Source organism: Lissotriton vulgaris, chromosome 10 (genome assembly GCF_964263255.1).
Source record: "Lissotriton vulgaris chromosome 10, aLisVul1.2, whole genome shotgun sequence".
Classification (NCBI taxonomy): domain Eukaryota; kingdom Metazoa; phylum Chordata; class Amphibia; order Caudata; family Salamandridae; genus Lissotriton; species Lissotriton vulgaris.
Window position 1 is genome coordinate 1,071,965,562 of NC_141698.1, and position 21,724 is coordinate 1,071,987,285.

Genomic DNA, 21,724 nt, shown 5'->3' on the forward strand with positions numbered 1-21,724 from the left:
GGTTTGGTTCTGAATTTTGCAACGTTTAATTCTTATTTACTTTATGTAGGTGAGTGCAAAACTAGACATAAGTCAGTGCAAAGTCATATGAAGGATCAATGAGGACCCTAAATATCTGCAAATGATGAGCAACATCACACGAATAGGATGAAAAGTGAAAATAAACAGTGTGTATAACACTAGATCCAAGGGTCCTGATACTTAATAAAAGATGCGCTGAAAATAGTAGTAGGGGATGAAGGAATGCAATACAGAACGTAGTGGGGGGGGGGGGGTAATTTCTTAGTATACGGGTTCGGCCAAAGAAGGCTAACTGCAGGCTCGGCATCCTGAAACTGTTTTTAGGGCTTTCCTGCAACCACGCTTTCATGCACTCTGACTTGAGAGGTATTGCTTACAATAAAGGACTTGAAGCCAGCCTATTACTTACTATTTGTTGGCTTCATAGTCACTCCTCTTAGCTGCCTCTTAATTGGCTAGTACATGCCAGGCCTCACTTCCTTTTCTTTCTGTGAAGCACAGATTATTTCTTTTTGATTAGTGTCCGTCAGCTGTGTGATTGAGGTACTATTTCTTTCACCTTTACACTTTTATATACATTTTACAAATATTTTTGTATTGCTTATCACCGTACAGGTAAGCATTTCAGGACACTTCCTCGGTTTCCAGTTCTTGCGCTGCTTTCACCTTTCCCTTTTATGCTTCATACCTTTGTGTTGATTTTAAATCTGGTGCGTGCATTGTTTAAGTTACTTACACCCACAACTGTACTACTCACTGCAACTCTACACCATGCCACTCCTAGTCACTCTCCGCCACTCCATTCTACTACAGCCCATTCCACTCGATGCCTCTTCACTCCAATCCACTTTTCTCTGCTCCACTCCATGCTACACTACTCCAAACCACTCTCCTCTACGCCACTAAAATTCAGCCATGCTGAACAGCAACCACACTTCTGTACAACATATCTAAAAGGCATTGGGAAAATCAGTAGCTCTTACACAGGCGAGACCTAATGGCTTTGCCAATGCTTGTTTCCAATGTCTACAACCACTCTGAAAGTGAAGTCACTCTCTGGAGATCAGCACTGTTCTTTTTGTGAGACTGGTTGGACAAGGTTCGTCGACTCGCAGACAAAAGAAATATATGTTGACATGTAAAGTTAAACATATTGGCAACTACAATAAAATGTGAACTAGTGTGGACAATGAGCGGCTGTGATCTAAGGCCACACAGGAAATAAACATTCACGTTTGTGTCAAGTTTTTTTCTGACTACTGGCACTATAAGCCCCACCTAAAACTACAAGGCTTAAGCATTTTAGGGACAGTCTCAAGCAAATGTCTCTGACAGTTCCCCAGAAGATGTGACTGGTGTTTATGGCACGACTCCAAGTCTTGCTGGTAATGTGTGTGCTCTTATGAATCCTAAGACTATCCAGAAACGCGAAGCAAAGCAGTATGTCATTGAATAGCAAAAGAATTCTTGGACAACCTATTCCAAATCGAGGGTGTAGACCAGTTTCTGCTCTCGAGGCTGTCCTGCGTCATGTCCTCATCGCGGTGAAAGTCTTAGTCACGAGAAGGCCAAATGGAATTTGGCCCATTACCACCACTCTGTCAGAGAATTGAGGATGACTGGGTGCCCTCACTGTCTTGCTCTCAGTCCCCAACCTATGAGTCGATTCTGCAACTGATCCTGAGGCACCAGAGTTACAGTTTATTGGCGAAGTTGCAACAGATTTTAGTGAGGACCTGTTGCAAATTTTGACTACTCTTTCTGCTCCCTTGTTGCACCTTCAGGCACCTAAAGTCTGTGGAGGCCTCCGATTGGTAAGTACATCCGCTGCATAGTCTCGGCTTCTGCTCTGACGCTGGGGCCAACTTCCATTTTGACTTCCAATCCAGAACCAAAATTCATACAGACCCTTGTCTTTATGCTGACTCAGCCACCAAAGGAAGACTCGGTTATCCAGTATTGGGTTATCTTTCATAGATTCACATGCTTAGAATCCTCCCCGCCGACGAGGTGGGAGTCTCGCGGTATAATAAAACATATACATAATAGTCATAAAAAACTTTATACAATAGGCTACTATGGACAGCAAAGTCACTACATTAGCCTATCTTAGCCCTTTTGTAAAAAGAAACAAACTTGGAACCCAGCCAATCAGGCTGCAGTATTCTCGTAGAACCCTTCACAGAGAGGCAAACCCTCAGATGTTCTACAGCACGTTGTGTGACAGGGAGTCTCCCTGAGCTCTGCTCAATGTTCTTCACCTTTGATTGAACTTTGTGAGTAAATATGTCTGATTCTTCTAAGAAAAGCTTATTTTTGCCTTGTTCTTCATGTGGGAAAAGGAGACTACATTTTGAAGATCCCCGCAAGGAATGTATTTAGTCTGTCTTTATCCAGCACACACGGTTAAAGACTGCAGGATTTGTAGAACCTTCCCTGCTAAAGACTTTGAAAAACAGAGAGGGAAGATTGCTGGCTTGGCTGGAGAAGCTGAAGGCTACATCTGATGTTGTTTCAGGAGATGATGGCAGTGTTAGCCCACAGGTTTCCAGCCCTCTAACCAAGAAGGTAGGTCTGATGATACCCCTGAGAGACAGGTTTGATGATACCCCTGAGAGACTGAGTAAGACCTTGAAAAAGCCTCACTCTGAGACTGGTCACTCTTCCTCTAGAAAAGAGAAGCTTTCAATCTCTTCTGAGGAGAAATCTGGAGAGAAAGGGAAGTTTTCTGTGAAAACTACCTCAAAGCAGGAAAAAACTCAGAAATTCTGAGTGTCAGGATCCCGTTGTAGTCGAAAAAAAAAAGCAGTCGATGCCGAAATCTCCTCAGCTGGTGAGTGCATCCTCTTCGTCGACTAAGAACATCCCGTCGTCCACGAACGCTCTGACAACTACGGCACCGTCGACGATATCTTTGACTGCTTCGTCGACTATACCAACGGCTATGACTATCCATTTCTCGTTATCGCCTACCTCGACGTAGATTCCGCCATAGACGACAATACTTCTCCCGTCGACGGGTCCACCGTCGTCCATGATAAAACTCCTGTCAACGACGATGCACCTCCCATCGATGAGTCCACCATCGACGTCGATGAGTCGCCGATGGTAGCTTCTGTTATGGCTATTTCAACTGGTACTGACTCAACGTCTATGTATATTTTGTCGACGCTGAGGCGTAAAAGACCTGCATCTTTACAGATTACGTCAGTTTTGACTTCAAAATGGTCGTCTACCTTTCAATCTTCAAGAAACTATTATCAGGATGATTTCACTCTTGCCTCCTAGTCACTATGTAGAGGAATCAGATGATGATGGACTTTTTAGTCTGGCACGTAACCAGTCTCAACTCCGGATTAAATATCAGGAGGAGAACGATGAAGAGGAATACTATGAACCTTGGGAGTCTCTGTGATGTCCTCAAGAGACTTCATTTCAGCTGGAACCTATGGTGCAAATGCCTATGGCCCTAATGCAAGACCTCCCAGCTATGTTAAGGGTCTATAATACACGTTTTCCACCTGCAGCACCTGTTCCAACTCAACTTCCTACTCCTCCTGTTTTACAGAGTGCAGGTCCTTCTGCCCCTATCAATGAACCTCAGGAGGTTTTACCTGCGCAACATTTAGTCCAGGATGATGATGATACTGTTGCAGAGGATGGGGAATTACCAAATTCACCTACTACTGTGAATGAATGCCTGACTCCTACGCTGTCTTCACCAGTTCCTCAGGCAGTGATTCCCCTCCTGAAGATATTGGAGGTTTTCATGCGATTATTGAGAGAGCAGCAACCCGGTTTCATCTTCTGGTTTCTGTGAAGCAAACATTTTGTTTTCTTTATGATTTTAAGGACCAGAGTAGGAGGTCTGTCCGTTCAATCCCCATAATTGATCACATCTGGGAAGAAGGAACAAAAATAATGAAGAATCCATTTTCAGTGCCTGCGATTCTTCCCAGAATCGAAAAGAAATACAAAGCACCAGATAATGCTCCAGCTTGCCTGTCTGGACATCTTAGACTAGATTCCGGAATTTCACAAGCTACTCAACGGAAGTCTCGGAATCCATCCATTCCTGTGACAGCACCGCCAGATAAGGATGGGAGGTTTTGATAACATTGGTAAGCGTTTCACCACCATGGCAGGTGCTTTAGTTCGTGCTACAAACTCTCTGGCGATTATAGGGATATATGACCGCCAGCTATGGTTTGACATTGGCTCATATCTTAAATACTTACCTGATGACAAGAGGCAAGGTCTGCTGAACACACTCCGGAGCAAGGGAGTTCAATCTACAGCATTGAACTGGATTCACTCTTTTTTAAGCAATCGTACTCCGGCAGTGCATATGGGGCAGTTCCACTCAAAACCCAACCCCATCGGCTGCGGGGTCCCTCAGGGCGCCTCACTGAGCCCCACTCTTTTCAATGTCTATATTTCATCTCTTGCTGACATTGGAAGGAAGTGGGGCATTGGCATCTGCTCCTACGCGGCTGATGGTGGCCATGGACGAAGGGCCTGAGATAACCAAAAATAAGCTACATGACTGCCTCTCCGAGATGGCCCAATGGATGCACAACCACTGTCTAAAGTTGAACGCAGGCAAATCGAAGATTCTCCTGTTCGGTGGAGCCAATCGTGTGTGGGACGCCACATGGTGGCCACCCTCATTGGGATTGGCCCCCACTCCCAAACAACATGCCAGGAACTTGGGAATCATCATGGATGACGCCCTGTCCATGAAGGATCACGTCCGATCCCTCTGGGGTAAGGGCTTTGCCATATTAAAACTTCTCGCCAGGATATTTCCCTGGATACCCCTGGACTGCAGACGCTCAGTCACACAGGCCCTATTGGTCAGCCGCCTAGACTATGGCAATGCACTATTCGAAGGGATGAATGAACAGTTATTCTCCCGCCTACAGGTCTTGCAAAACCAGGCGGCCAAACTGGTTTGCAACGAAGGCAAACGAGACTCGGCATCGGAATGCTTAAATAAACTCCACTGGCTCCCGATGCGCCAGAGGGCTGCCTTCAAACTGCTTAGCCATGCGCACAGGGCTCTACATAAAACTGGCCCCACAATTCTTCAAGGGAAGATCGATTTCTATGTTCCCAATAGAAATCTACGTTCAAGTCAATCAGTTCTGGCTAAAACCAAGCGCATCTATAAAGTCAGAACAGGCGGTCGCTCCTTTTCTTACCTGGCAGCAAAAAGGTGGAATGACCTGCCTACCGACCTAAGACATGCCACAAACTACCTTCAGTTTCGAAAAAAACTGAAAACACACCTCTTCCCTAAAGCGTAACCTCTCAGCATATGCCATCAGTAGTCCCTCCTGGTACATCGCGCCGTGATATCCCTAGGGATGAGTGTCGCGCTCTACAAATACCGCAAATAAATAAATAAATAAATACTCCTGAAAGGAGAAATGGCTGCGTCTGAAATAATTGATATTTCTATGGATCTAGCCTCCTTCGGTTTTCGTCAATTGGCTGGAGCAGCAGTCCTCGGACGTCGGGGATGGTTAAAATCTACCACCTTTTGATCTTGGACATGCCATTCGATGGTGATATGTTTGGTGTTCTAAAGGCAGAGGATCGTATTCCTTTCGTGGTGGCTATCAGAGATACCAATACCAGGGTAATCCGGGAAGATCTAACTATCAACAGCAGCAACAGTCCTACAGAAACCCTCTAGCTGCCGCTTATAGACAGCAGAATAGAAGAAACGTGGGGGCTACCATGCAGAAAGAGGACACTTTCTCAAACCACTGAGGGAGGATACACAGCCTTCAGATATTCCATGGAAACAGAGCTCAGATCCAAACAACTAGATGTGGATGCAACCCAGGGAAGATCATAGAACGCAGTCAGGAGTAAAGGTATTCGCAGGGGACAGCTGTACAGGTGGGCCTTCAGCAGGTCCACAAACACGTCTATGTTCCAAGGTTCAACCAACTGCGATCCCAAGCACAGTTCCATGGCACACTCGTAAGTGCATAAGAGGCTGCAGACCACAGGCTGTGCGCAATGAAGTCATCCATGCCGGAAAGACAAAAACCAATGCACACCCAGTTCTTGAAGCAGATGTATGCAAAGGAAATGCATCATACATTCACGGCACAGCAGGACAAGGGGCAATGCCACCTCCACTTATTCAGGAACTGGGACATCCATTGCAGAGGAAAAATAATAAAATCAGTAATCCTACAACTAGGATCAGGACCAGCACCAGAGGAAGATCTCCAAAGATGCTTCCGAGGATGGAGTGGATGAAGGATGGAATAATTCACAACACCATCTGGAGAGTGCTGACCAACCCAGAGCCTAAGATCTTGAAAAACTCTACAAATCCAGTCATATTAGACCTACGATGGACCAACTCTTCAAAATGTCGTGGGAAGTTGGTGCGGAGAAGCGCCTGTATCTCCGAAAAGGTACGTACCACCTGACGATCGAACGTTTACTTGTCCGAAGTTAAGGCCACTTCATTTTTAAACAATAAGGCTTTCAGTTTGCTCGGGGCTTCAAAGCACACATTGATAAGATTAATTGAAGCCCACAGTGTGTCTGTCCTCCCTAACTAGACGGGTACGAGGAAACAAGACTTGTATGCAACATGTTACATTGGAAGAAACTGTCACCACATAGGCAATCCCTGGCTTCATTCCACAACAATGGTAAACATTAGGTAACTTCCATTTGAGAGCAGTCCTATTCTAACGTACAACGGTCGCTGGAGACCAACTTAAGTAGCAAGAAAGATTTTCCACAGATGCATTGCATGAGCCGTGCAACTAAACGTCCTTGCGCACTAGGGACCCACTTAAAGTATTCTCTCAGTCCAAACCTCTGAGAAAAACTCCAGTGTCCTTATTCCTACACTGGAAAGTGAGAGGAAGTTCCCATTGTTCATGTATGAACCCTCCACCTAATGCTTCATACCTGCCCACTTGATGGTATTGTAGACAGTACTGAAAGATAAAAGTTGAGATTGGCAGTGTAATGTACCTATGGATTATCCAATCCGTGGATGCTATCTCTGCAATGGAAAAAGGTCATCTTGCTAGCTTCTCAATGTGAAACAATGTATATTTAGCATCTTTCTGTGCCATAGTTAGCTATCATTTTGACAGATGGTTAAGTGATTTTGAGTTGTGATGTTAACGTGTCGCCATAGCACGTAGCCAGAACGTAATGTTTGTAATGTCCTGCTCAACAGTAGAATCGACCTAACCTGAGACTGCCCATGTTGTAATGCAGACAAGTCTTTCTGAAGCACATCTATTGTGGATGAGACAGTGTTATCCAGGGAATAAATTCTAGATGATAATGTAGTCATCTCATTGTCCACTATTGCCAGCGCTTGTTCTGTATTAGCCCTATCAATCTCCTGCAGCCTTTCAGCAGCTTCTTGTTAGGATATTGTCCATACCTCGTTATAGAAAGCGTTAAGGGAGTGCTTTTGACGTGGCTTCCCCGAAGACCCACTAAAAAGTCTCGTAAATCCTGGTCATCAGAAAAAAGGGACATGTGCTGTTTTATGTGGGATTGTGTTGAGGTTTTTAGTCAATCAAGGCACAACTTTCAAACACTTTTAAGTGGTTACCACCCCTGAATGAGTACAACAAAAACACAGGTCCAGGGATCCTAGGTCTAGATATTGATTCCTAATGTATTGAACGGTGAAGGAACCGTGCACGATGCTCTGGACCGTAGTAGCTTCACAAAATCAAGTAGGGTTGTATATTATTGAGCTGATGTTCCTTCGTCTTGGACAAATATTGAGGTAATTAGGATGAATCCTTTTTTCAAATATTACGCTGGTTGGCGACTAATACTCCATTTCCAATACTTTGTCACTCATTTAATCCATGATACTCTTTATTTGATTAATCAATTTTTTATTGAAGAAAAAGCAGCCAGCTTATGTTGACAGAGGCAGCGAACAGCCGACACGTTTTTCGCCCTTTGAGGCAGATCAAGCCAGGACTTTCTCAAGGCTGTAACGCAATGAGAGTGCAATCAATACTTTGTCAACAGCAAACAGTGACCCCAAGAGAGTGATCAGAGTGAACCAACATGTCTGTGATCAACATCGGAGAAGGAAGGGGGGGTGAAGGGGTGGGGAACAGGGGCCAGACTTTGCATCAAAAAATTTATATTTTACCAAGGCAATTTAAAAAGAAATTAATAATAGAAGAGTTTTAGGGAAGAGCAAGCAGGAAGAGTGTGAGAAAGTGCCATCTTTCTTGCATTGGTATGCCCTCACTTTTTTCCTGACTGCTGATGTGCTTTGACTGAGTGTGCCCTTGGCTCCTGCCAACCAGGTACACAGGGCCTGTGTTCCTTCCCTAAAACTGTGTTACAACTAACACCCAATTTACATCTCTGGCACCTGTCAGCCCCTAGTAAATGGTACCCAGGGCATGGTGACCAGAGAAGACCCCTGAGGGCTGCAGCACTTATTGTGCCACCCTCAGGGGCCCTGTACCCTGACACCCACACACTGCCTTTGCAGGCTGAGTGTCTAAGTACAGAACTGAACCAAGAGTAGATATGGCACACATCCTTGTGTGCGATGTCCACAGAACCCACTGCCCTGGCATACTTCAGTTACCCCTCTAGATGGGTGCCCTATGCCAGAGGTGAGGGCACAGGTGCATGAGCCCTGTGCCCCTACAGTACCCAGGGCCATTCCTGGGCACTGTAAGTGCATGGATGCCATTAAGAGTATATGGTGCTGGGAGGTTGTCATTACGAACTCCAAAGCACCATAATGGCTACACTGAAGACTGACAAGTTTGGTATCAAACTTCTCAGCACATTAAGCCTGCATTGATGCTAGTATGGGATTTATTGTAAAATGCACCAGAGGGCATCTTAGAGATGCCCCCTGAAAACCTAACCTACAATCCACGTCTGGGCTGAGTGGCTGCAGAGGCTGCCACACAGCAGACATGTTGCTGGACTCCTGGGTGGAGATCCCCCTGCTCTCCTGGGCCTGCAACCATGCACATCCTGGGCAAGTTGCTAGGTCTCCTCCCCCGGGATGGGCAGGGGAAAGCTTCAAAGGCATACCGCCTCTGTGAGCTTCTCCAGACCATTTGTTGTACCCAGCAGCTGGCCCCCACCAGTCCTACCCCCACACTGGCGGGAAGCCTGGTGGGAAAAACTACGTCAGGAAGGGCGGTGTGCCAGCCTGTGCCAACCCCACCCCTCAGGTGGGGGAGACGAGGTGAAGCACGACCCCGGACTCCTGCCATCTTGAAGATGGAGAGCCCTGCCAATCACAGCTAGGCTCCTGCCCCCCTCCCACAGGAGAGGAGCAGGCTAGGGGTGTACCCACCCCAGGACAGGGACCTATTGGTCCCTGTCCTTGCCCTACCTGTTACACCACTAAATTCAGTATTTAGGGGCTCCCTGAACCTTCCTTCCTCAGATCCTGATTAGAAAAGAAGAAAGAAGATCAAGAGGAAGACCCGCCGTGCAGCTGCTAACAGGACGACAACAACTGACTTGGCCCCAGCCCTACCCGCCTGTTGATCCTGGAACCTGCTCTTGCCTAATCCCAGTGACTCCTGCGGACAGCAACCTTGCGACACCCAGAGAACCTCCCTGCCTTGACCCTCTTAAAGCCTGGGACTCCCATCAGCAGAGGCTCTGCTGCAACAACACCCCTGGTGCCTTCCAGGAAGCTCTGGACCAACCCACTCTGCACCCACCGAGCCCGGGCCCGTGCCTGAGTGATCCAGGACCACGAGGATGTCCCCTCGGCAACTGGGACCCGAAGTCCAGTGCCCAAAGACCCTCCTCGACAACCCCGACAACACCTGCAGCCTCAGGACAAGGACCCCTCTGACCGTGACCAGCAGGGGGTAAGATTTCCCAACCTCAAAAGACACCCCTGCACCCGACGGCCCCCTGTGCCCAACTCCTGAGTACCTACCTATCCTCCAAGACCCCAACTTACCCCTCAAAGTGTTGGTCACTCCAGAAGATCCTTCGTCCCCGAGCCTGCAGCCTTTGTTCCCTTTTCAAGTTCCTCGTTGAATAACATTGAGCGCCCGACGGCTCAAAAGCACCATGCACCCAGCCGCCCGAGTGCCGCCGGCAGTGCAACCTGTACCCTAGCCTACTTCCCCATTTGCCCTGAGCAAGTGACCAGGAGCCCAGCTCCCACAGCCGCGTGGACTGCTAGCTAGCAGCCACCAACCGGAGGCCCCCATTTCCTCATTGGATAACATTGGGCCTAACTACCTCTGCAACCGGCCACCCCTGTGCCGCTAGGGGTGAACCAACTGTACTTACCTGACCCTGGGGGACCCCTGAGTCTATGCCCAGAACCCTAACTTCACCAGCCAAGTATTCACCTGGAAACCGATAACCCACTTACCTGCCATTGCATACATTGACTGGTTTGACTCGAAAAATCTTTTAAGTGTGAAGTTTTGGAAACTAAAAATATTAATATAAAATCACTTGAATTTCGAATTCCGAAGTACTCACCTATGATCAGGGGAGAAGCCAGTACTGTACTCTGTAGCCCAGTACTGAACCGCAAAAGTAATCCTTACCAGGTTTAATAGTAATCTGTATTTTCTCATACAAAATACTGAAACACAATTACTCACCTGTTTTAAGTTGAGACCCCAGTGCTGGACCCAGGAGCCCAATACTGGATTACAAAAGTAACAAGATCATACTTTATCTGCAACCTGAATTTTCTCCCATTGGATAACATTGCCAGTTTTTCATTGAAAAGTTTTTAAGTGTGAACTTTTAAAACCGCTTTATATTCCTGAAAAATCACTACCATAACTAAAACAATTTTACTAAATTGGTTTCAGCTTAGACCCCAGTTCTGAACCTTGGATCCAGTCCTGGAACTACCAAAGTAATCTACAAAGTAATCAACTGTATATATATGATGAAAACCCATTGAGCTCAATGCTATAGTGTGTATAGAATTGTGTTGCCTACTGCAACCCCTGTATCTATTGTGTTCACAAAGTTTATTGCCTCTTTGCAAAGTAATTACATGAGAGTACTCATATCAAGAAAGTTATATTTTTATAACTGTTGGTTCTAAAATTAAAACACTATATCTGTTGTAATAAAAACAATTGGCCTGGAGTTCAGTCCTTGAGTGTGTGAAACCTTTTGCTGACTAAGTGTGTACAACAAATGCTTTACTCTGTCCTCTGGTACTGCCTTACTGCTCGACCAAGCTACCACTTTTGAGAGTAAGGTCAGTCCTGACTTTAATCTCTGTTATACCTCTGGGGTTTGTGGACTCCATACGCACTGTACCTTTTTCTGGTCCAGCATATATAGAGCCACTTTCTCACAATGGTGGATCAGCGGTGGGATGCAAACTTGCATTTGTTGGACTACTTGGTTACCATCTGATCACACGACAGAACTCATAAATTGCCTTTAGAATTCTGAAATTGTTTTTTCCAAAATATTAAAAATCTGGTAGGGCCTCGTTTAAGTCCCATTAGGATTTCAGAAAAATAAACGTCGCTGTAGTCAGGGTAGAGGGTTAGAACTATCAGGTTAGAATGTCTCAACCACCACCAACTATTAGTGAGGATAATATTGCCCAGGACCTGGTGGAGGAACTCAACCTCACACCTTACTTACACTTAAATTTAATGGAAGTAAGGTCCTTATGCAAATTGAAAAATATACCTGTGGGCCTGCATCCAACCAATGTAGGGCTCCAGGAGCTCTTGGCTGAGTATGCTAAAGGCCACTCCTCTGAACAGGGTGATGACCGGTCAGAGGAAGAAGAGGTGCTAGAGGAGAAGGAGACCCCCCCCCCCTCCGTCCCCCCTCTCCCCCCATCATCTCTAGGGAGAGGAGGGGCCCTGTACCCTTAATTCCAAGAATCACACTCTGGGTCCCTAGGACCTACACCGGTGGGCCAGGGCCCAGAGAAATCCTTTGGACTAGTCCCAGTGAAGAGGACTGCTTGTTAGCCAAGTTGGCCAAAGATTAGATCTGGAGTCCAGACTCCTGGCTCTGGAAAATGAAGAAAGGAAAGAAATGGGCTTAGCCCCTATATCTGGTGGCAGCAATACCAATAACAAGGATAGCGAGGAATCTTATGATCCTAAAATCCCCAAAGGGATTGTCCCTAAATTTGAGGAAGGTGATGATATCACCAAGTGGTTCACAGCCTTTGAAACGGCGTGTGATATGAAAAGAGTGAAGAAACCTCTATGGGGGGCACTCCTGTGGGAACTGTTCTCTGGTAATTGCAGAGACAGGCTTCTGACCCTCACTAGGCCAGATGCAGGGTCCTATGACCTCATGAAGAAAACTCTGATTGAGGGATTTGGACTCACTACTGAGGAGTATAGAATTCAGTCCAGGGGGGCTCACAAAACCCAGACCCAATCCTGGATAGATTTTGTGGACTACTCAGTAAAGACACTGGATGGTTGGTTAACTGGATACAATGAGCATGATTTTACTGGACTTTATAATCTGTTTATGAAGGAACACATTTTGAGTAATTGCACAAATGAAAAGTTGCATCAGCATTTGGTAGACCTAGGTCTAATTTCTCCCCAAGAATTGGGAAAGAAGGCAGACCATTGGGTCACGACTAGGGTGACAAGGGCAGCCACTGGGGGTGACCAAAAGAAGGTGGTCACAAAACCTCCCCAGGGGAAATGTTTTGAGAATCCCTAAGATAAAGTCTGAGTCTTCCAAAGGGCCCCAAAGACCTGTACAGGTGGGTGGGTCCCAAACTAATCCCTATGTGCCTCCGCCCTACAGGGGGAAGAACTTTGATCCTAATAAGGCCTACTGTAACAACTGTAAAAAGTTGGTACATTTAACTGTAGACAAGAACTGCCCGTACAATAAAGCCCCTAAGGGACCCAGTACAGCTACTCCAGGGACAGTGAATCTACAGATGGGATCAGAGGAGTGCCCAGAGCAAATCTGGGAATACACTCAAACTAGTCTAGTCTCCCTGGGGGAAATGGAGTTTGCCACTGTAGCTGGTTGGCCACCCAACTATAAAAAGTATTTGCAATACCCCTCCATTAATGGAACTAAAGTAGAAACCCTGAGGGATACAGGTGCCAGTATCACTATGGTGAAGGAAATGCTGGTTTCCCCAGAGCAATACTTGATTGGGAAAACTTACCCAGTCACCAATGCTGACAGCATTACCACCCAACGCCCTATGGCGACATTAGGTTGGGGGGAGGTTACTGGCCTGAAACTGGTAGTGGTCTCACCACAATTGCCAGCTGACTGTCTGCTTGGAAATGACCTAGAAACCTCAGCCTGGGCTGAGGTTGAGCAAGTAACCCATGCAGCCATGCTGGGTATCCCTAGACTGGTGTGTGTGCAAGCCAGAGCACAAAGCAAAAAGAAGGGTGAACAAGTAGGTTTGGTGTCTGAAAGTATGGCCCAACCAACCAAGAGAAAAAAAACTTAAGACTGGAGAACCAGCTTCTACACATCGAGCATCTCAGGACCCCTCTCCCCAGGGAGAGGACTTGGAAACCCTAGAGGGAACTGAGCCCATGGAGCTTGAGCCTTACCAGGTTGGACTCCTGGGCCCACGGGGACCCACTAGGGAAGAGCTGTGCCAGGGTCAGCGAGACTGCCCCACTCTTGAAAGCCTGAGACAGCAAGCTGTTTCAGAAGCACAGGGAGATGTCAGTGGTACTTACAGAGCTTATTGGGAGGAGGGATTACTGTATGCTGAGGCAAGAAACCCCAATCCTGGGGCTACCAGAAGGGTGGTAGTGCCACAGAAGTACAGGGGTTCCTCCTAACTTTAGCTCATGACATCCCCCTAGCTGGACATCTGGGGCCGACCAAAACTTGGGAAAGGCTAGTTAGCCACTTCTACTGGCCCCAGATGAACCAAAAGGTGAAGACGTTTGTGAGCTCCTGTGTTACCTGTCAGGCCAGTTGCAAGACAGGTGGCAAACCAAAGGCCCCCCTGATACCACTACCAGTGGTGGGGGTATCCTTTGAAAGGGTAGGTGTGGACATTGTGGGTCCACTTGAACCTCCCACAGCCTCAGGGAACAAATTAATTCTGGTAGTAGTGGATCATGCTACTAGGTACCCTGAAGCAATTCCCCTTAGGGTTACTACACCTGCAGTAGCCAAGGCCCTCCTGGGTGTCTTCACCAGGGTAGTGTTCCCTAAGGAGGTGGTTTCAGACAGAAGTTCCAACTTCATGTCTGCTTACCTGAAACACATGTGGAAAGAGTGTGGGGTGCAGTACAAGTTTACTACCCCAGACCACCCACAAACCAATGGCCTTGTTGAGAGATTCAACAAGACATTGAAGGGTATGATCATGGGAATCCCTGAAAAACTCAAAAGGAGATCGGATGTCCTGTTGCCATGCCTGCTTTTCGCTTATAGAGAAGTGCCACAGAAAGAAGTGGGGTTTTCAAACTTTGAACTTCTGTTTGGTCATCCTGTAAGGTGACCACTTTTTTCTGGTGAAAGAGGGTTGGAAGAGGCCTCTCCAGGAACCCAAGCAAGACATTGTGGACTATGTGCTTGGCCTAAGGTCCAGAATGGCGGAGTACATGGATAAGGCATCCAAGAATCTTGAAGCCAGCCAGGAGCTGCAGAAGCTCTGGTATGACCAAAAAGCTGCCATGGTTAAATTTCAACCTGGACAACAGGTGTGGGTTTGGAGCCAGTGGCACCAAGGCCTCTCCAAGACGAATGGAGTAGTCCTTAACCTATCCTGGAGAAAAAGAGTGAGGTCACTTACTTAGTGGGCCTAGGCACCAGCAGGACACCCAAAAGGGTTATCCATGTGAACCGCCTTAAACTCTACAATGACAGGGCGGACCTCACCATGCTGATGGTGACTGATGAGGAACAGGAAGCGGAGAGTGAACCTCTCCCTGATCTCCTCTCTTCCAGCCCAAAAGATGGGTCAGTAGATGGAGTTGTCTTTTAAGGCACCCTCTCTCCCCAACAGCAGACTGACTGCAAGCAAGTCTTATAACAGTTTGCTAGCATATTTTCCTTGACCCCTGGTCTGATCAGCTGATGAACCCATGATGTTGACACTGGTGACAGTAACTCTGTCAAAAACAAAATCTATCGACAATCCGACCAAGTCAAGGGAAACATCAAAGCTGAAGTCAGCAAGATGCTGGAGCTAGGGGTGATTAAACCTTCTGAGAGCCCCTAGGCTAGCCCAGTGGTTCTAGTCCCCAAACATCATCAACTGGGTGGAAAGAGAGAGATGAGGTTCTGTGTGGACGTTAGAGGACTCAACCCTGTCACCAAGACAGATACCTCATTCCAAGAGCAGATGAGTTGATAGACAAGCTAGGAGCAGCCAAATTCCTCAGTACCTTTGACTTAACTGCAGGGTACTGGCAGATTGGCATGGCCCCAGGAGCCATAGAGAAAACAGCATTCTCCACCCCTGATGGGCACTATCAGTTTACTGTAATGCCTTTTGGGTTACAGAATGCCCCTGCCACCTTCCATAGGTTGGTGAACCAAGTCCTGACTGGATTGGAGTCCTATAGTGCAGCTTATCTTGATGATATTGCTGTCTGTAGCTCCACCTGGCAGGATCACCTGATCCACCTTGGAAAGGTTCTACAAGCCCTGCAATCTGCAGGACTGACTATCAAGGCATCCAAATGCCAGGTAGGGCAGGGCACTGTGGTGTACTTGGGCCACCTGGTTGGTGAGGCAAGGTCCAACCCTTACAGCCCAAGATCCAGAGTATCCTGGACTGGGTAGCTCCAACCACCCAGACCCAAGTCAGGGCATTCCTTGGCTTGACTGAATACTGAAGGGATATAGGTCCATTGGGATTCCCTTCACAGAACTCACATCCAATATAATGCCCAAGAAAGTAAACTGGACTGTTAGCTGCCTAAAGGCTTTTGACACCCTGAAAGAATCAATGTGCTCTGTACCCATTCTAAAAGCACCAGACTACTCCAAGCAGTTCCTAGTGCAGATTGATGCCTCAGAGATGGATATAGGAGCGGTACTCTCCCAGATCAATGAGGAAGGCCAAGATCAGCCTGTTGCTTTTATCAGCAGGAGGCTACTCCCTAGAAAGCAGCGTTGGAGTGCCATTGAGAGGGGAGCCTTTGCTGTTGTTTGGACCTTGAAGAAGTTGAGGCCCTACTTGTTTGGAACTCACTTCCTGGTTCAAACTGACAACAAACCTCTCAGATGGTTAATGCAGATGAAAGGGGAAAATCCAAAACAACTGAGATGGTCCATCTCCTTACAGGGAATGGACTTTGAAGTGGAACACCGACCAGGACTGCCCATGCCAATGCAGATGGACTTTCCAGATTCTTCCACTTAGACAATGAAGACTCCCAAGGGCAAGGTTAGTCTCATCACCTTTCGTTTTGGGGGGGGGGGGAGGGGGAGGGGTGGTTGTGTGAGAAAGTGCCATCTTTCTTGCATTGGTATGCCCCCACTTTTTTTCAGACTGCTGGTGTGCTTTGACTGAGTGTGACCTGGGCTCCTGCCAACCAGGTACCCAGGGCCTGTGTTCCTTCCCTAAAACTGTTACAACTAAAACCCAATTTACATCTTTGGCCACCTGTCATCCCCTAGTAAATGGTACCCTAGGTACCCGGGGCATGGTTACCAGAGAAGACCCTGAGGGCTGCAGCACTTATTGTGCCACCCTCAGGGGCCCTGTACCCTGACACCCACACACTGCCTTTGCAGACTGAGTGTCTAAGTACAGAAACAAACAAAGAGTCGACATGGCACACATCCCTGTGTGCCATGCCCACAGAACCTACTGCCCTGGCATACTTCAGTCACCCCTCTAGCTGGGTGCCCTATGCCAGAGGTGTGGGCACAGGTGCATGAGCCCTGTGCCCCTACAGTACCCAGGACCATTCCTAGGCACTGTAAGTGCAGTTATGCCATTAAGAGTATATGGTGCTGGGAGGTTGTCATTACAAACTCCACAGCACCATAATGGCTACACTGAAGACTGGTTGGGACTGTTATTTCCATTGGAAGGTTTGGACGATTGCTGGTTGCATTTTCGCCCTTTTGGTATTACATATGGTCATGTTTTCTTTGAGACTTTATGATGAGACTTCATTTGTTATGTGCTGTTTTATACAAGGTTATGGGCTGCAAGTCAGAGTACCTGATAGGATGTATAACACTAAGCTGCATTTAATGTATTTGTCTGTTGGGCTGCTACGGACACACGTTCACTTGATGTACTGTGGGGATTATGTCTTCATTTAAGATAGGTACATGGAATGTGAGGGGTATGCACTCGCCGTTGGGCCGGTATCAGATCTACTCATACCTCAAGCGGCATCATATACAAATTGCCTTGCTGCAAGAGACCCATGTGGCCAAGTTGGAGATACAGCATTTACACCGTCGCTGGCGAGGCCAATTATTTGCCACAGGGTACTCCGCATTTGTGTGAGGCGTGCTTATATGGGTGAGGGCGGTGTCGTGTCTTCCTCGTAATAACGACAGACTACTTCTTTATGTATTTAAGAGCTTTATTCAACAGGTGCTCTCAGGTCCCCGTCCCTACTCTAACTGACTAGCCCATCCCCTGGATCCTCCTCTTCCCCCCCAGCCCACTAACTCCGCCCACCCAACTACTAGACCGCTCACAATCCCACATCTCCCCCTTTCTTAACAAAATGGAATAACCAGTTAATTCATAGTTCCTCAATTAGTCGTTTAGGCAGTCGAACATCTCGTCGAGTCCGTTGGGAGCCTCCATCATAGGCAGTCTATCTCTCAGGCTGAGCGTCCATATTTGGAGGGTCTCTTATTTGGTCACAACTCTCACTTAATTCACCACTGGTTGGTTCAACTGTTCTAGTGAGAGCATCTCTCAGAGCTGGAGTACATCTTTGGAAATGGGATATATTCCTGGTAATTCTCCGGCTGTCTGATTCTGCAGTCACCATGGTGCCCTTCTGGCGCGTAATGGTCAAAGGATCATCTCGGAATCGACAGTCCGTTTTCTTTTGTTGCTTTTGTTTTACCACAACAGTATCTCCTTCCTGCAGGGAGGAGGGTCTGGCTCGCCCGCGTCGATCAGCATATGATTTCATGATTTCATGATCTCTTTGTTCCCACCATCGGCAGCTTGGACTTCGGAATCAATGCGGGCAGGGGACACTGGTCTCAGCGCGCCTTCCCATGTGGCAATTCTGGTCCGGATAGGTCGACCCAGCATTAATGTCGCTGGGCACTTGCCCTTGGTGGCATGTGGGGTGGTTCTATAGGCCCTCAGCACTTCATTGAGAGCCACTTGGAGATCTCGCTTATTCAAAGTTGCTTGTTGAAAAGTCTTCTTGAGAGTGGCCATGAATCGTTCCACTGTGCCGTTAGCCTGTGGCCACAACGGGGTGACTTTCCGGTGGTCGAAATTTAAATGCTTTGCAAAGTCCTCGAACTCCTGACTAGTGAATGGGGGACCATTGTCTGTTTTCAGTTCTTTAGGAACACCCCAGGCAGCAAACACCTCATCTAGCATTGCAATTGTGCTGGACGCACTGGTGGACGATTCAAATTGAGCAATTGGGAATCGTGAATATTCGTCAATCACTACAAGGACATATTTGCCAGATTGCAGCGCGCCATAAAAGTCCATGGCCATTTCCTGCCACACTCCTTGAGGCAATTTAGTCATTTGCAGTGGCGGCGGCAGATCTCCAGACTTGACCAATTGACATTGAGGGCAATCCCTTAATGTGAGTTCGACCATGTAATCTATTAGAGGGAACCAGACTCTTTCTCTCAACGCCCTTTTAGTTGCTACAATGCCACGGTGACCCTCATGCGCCAGATTGATGACTCCCTGGCGTAGTTTCTTGGGAAAGACAATTCTCTGATTCCTTAACAGGAGTCCCTCGGAGGTAGATGACAATTCCTCTTTGATGTGCTGAAATGCCTGCAGTTCTTGCCGAAGCTGTGGCTCACTCTCCCCTTCCTTATAAATGTCTCTCCACCGGTTGTTTCGCAAACAGCTCATAACTTTTTGCAGCGCTGCATCATCTCTAGTGGCTTTCTCAATGACCTTGAGGGGAACTGCCGGTGGCTTGGCCTGATCCACCACAAAATAAAGATACTCCTCAGCCATAGATGGCCCAGTGATCTGAGAAATGTTTGCCATATATGAAGACGTGAAAATGTTCACACGCCCACACAACCGCCAGGCTTTCTTTCTCTGGTTGTGAGTATGCCTTTTCTGGGTCTGTCAAACTGCGACTCGCATAAGCCACAATGTGTCTTTGATCAGTGTCGTTATCATATTGTGCAAGTATGGCACCTAGTCCCACCGGACTGGCATCCACAGTGATTTCTGTCTTGCGCTTGGGGTCAAAATATGCTAGGTTGGAGGCAGACTCTACTGCCTTTTTGATCTCACAGAATGCTCGCTCACATTGGGGGGGTCCATTTAAACGGCTGACCCTGCTTGGTGAGGGTTCTAAGAGGATGACTGATGGTAGCATAGTCTTTGATATACCTGGCACAATAACTGGCCATGCTCAGGAATGACCTGATGTCTCCAACGTCCGGTGGACTATTGGCGTCATTCATGGCAGCTACTTTGTCGGGGTCAGGCTTCATCCCGGCTGCTGAAAAAATGTTCAGAAGAACTTGAGTGTGGACCGGTGAAACTCACATTTCTCTCGATTCAAGGTCAGGTTGGCTTCCAACAATGTATGCCAAACTCGATCTAGGGCCTTGTCATGTTCTTGAGTGGTAGACCCATACACCAGAATATCATCACTGTAGTTCAGGGTGTTGGGTATATGGTGAATGATTTGACGAATGGCTTCCTGAAATATTTCCGCTGCTGAGGATATGCCAAAACTCAATCGCTTGTAGCGAAATAACCCCAGGTGTGTGACAAAGGTCGTGATATATCGCGACTTGTCATGCAATTCTAACTGGTGATAGCCTTTATTTAGATCAAGTTTGGAGAACACTTTTGCGCCGTTTAAGGCAGATATCATGTCACTTAGATGGGGCCCTGGATGGCGCTCCCGTTCTATGGCCATGTTAGGCACTTGCATGTCCACGCACAAGCGCACTCTCTCGGGCGTCCCTTTCTTGGGAACTATCACTACCGGCGACACCCAGGGCGTGGGACCATGCGTACGTTCAATGATGTCAGCTTTCAGTAACTCTTGCAGTTCATCTTCGACGGCCTGCTGGAGATGGAATGGCACCCTGCGAGGGTGTTGAGCAACAGGACGGACTTGTTAATTTATGTGAAGTTTAATCTGACACTTATTCATCTTCCCCAGGCCGGAGAACAACTTTGGAAATTTATGAATTATATCAGGATCATTGTTGACTTGATACAGAATTTCTACTAGGCGAAGGCGTTCAGCGGTCGGCAAGCTGAGAAGGCAGTCTGCCTCTGGACCCTCAATAACATGTATGACAGCTGATATGGACTTAGTCTTATATTTAAGGGTCGTGGAGAATTGCCCAAGACAGTTCAGTGGCTCTTTAGCCATCCATGTGTACACCCGGACATGTGCGGGGGCAAGGTGGGCATTGATTTCATCTTTCTATACTCAGTCACTGGGAGATAATTTAGCGATGCTCCGCTGTCTAGCACAAACTTAGTGCTATGGTTTCCTACGAGGATATAGAGTCGGGGGTACTTTTTCAACTGGTCCGGGTTAGCCACCATGCTTGCATATTCATTGGTGTATTTAGGTTCCCAAGATGCTGACCGAAATTCTCGGGACGACGATCTGCAGACCCACTGAGATCGTCTCGACTCTCTACTAGAGTTTAGGGAATCGGGCAATGATTGAGTGTGATCTTGAGAGGTTCGCAGGTGGTGACGCCGAGCGCCCGGCCTGGACGTTCGAGCTGCACCATTCCTCATTTCACCTCGATGATCTCCACGCATAGCTTCCAAATGGTCCTTGTGCTTGCACTTCCGACACTGCTGGTCCATCACAGCACAGGCGTCTGTATGTGGGAGCTCATAACCACAACAATAGCATTTCTTAGTACGATCCGCCCTTTTGTCTAGCCGATGGGTTTCAGGGTGCCGGTGTGCGGCTTGCTGGTGCCAGGCAGATGACCTGTTTCTTCTGGGCCTTTCTCTGGAACGATTGCGGGATCTGACATTCTGGACTCTGTTGGCCTGCTCTCTTTTTTCCGCACCCTCTGACTCCATCTTCTTGGCGTGCTCCTCGGCCTGATCCTGCACCCTTGTCATCTCCTCAATTTCATCAAGTTTGTGACTTTTCTTTAACAGCTTCCTTCTAAGTGCTTTGGATTGACACCCGTCAATGATTCGAAGCCGTATGGCATCTTCAGTGGAAAATGTGTAAAAATTGCAATATGGTGATAGTCCGCGCAGTCTTGTTAAGTAAGTGCTCATCAGCTCTTCTTTGTCCTGTCGAGCCTGGTGAAACATGTATCTCTCGTAATCAACATTACGCTTGTGCAGGAACTTTTTGTTTAAGGCTTCACGAACTATGGCATACGTCCCGGTTTCAGCCGGGGGTAGTTCTTTTATTACTTTGCTAATGTCTTTTCCAACTAAATTACGCAATGCAATCAACTGGTCTTCATCCACCGTCACCTTGGACCCTTTGATGTAGTCCTCGAAGTCTTCAACCCACTCCTACCACCGTGGACCCATACTTTCACCAGCTATCAGAGTCAATGGCTC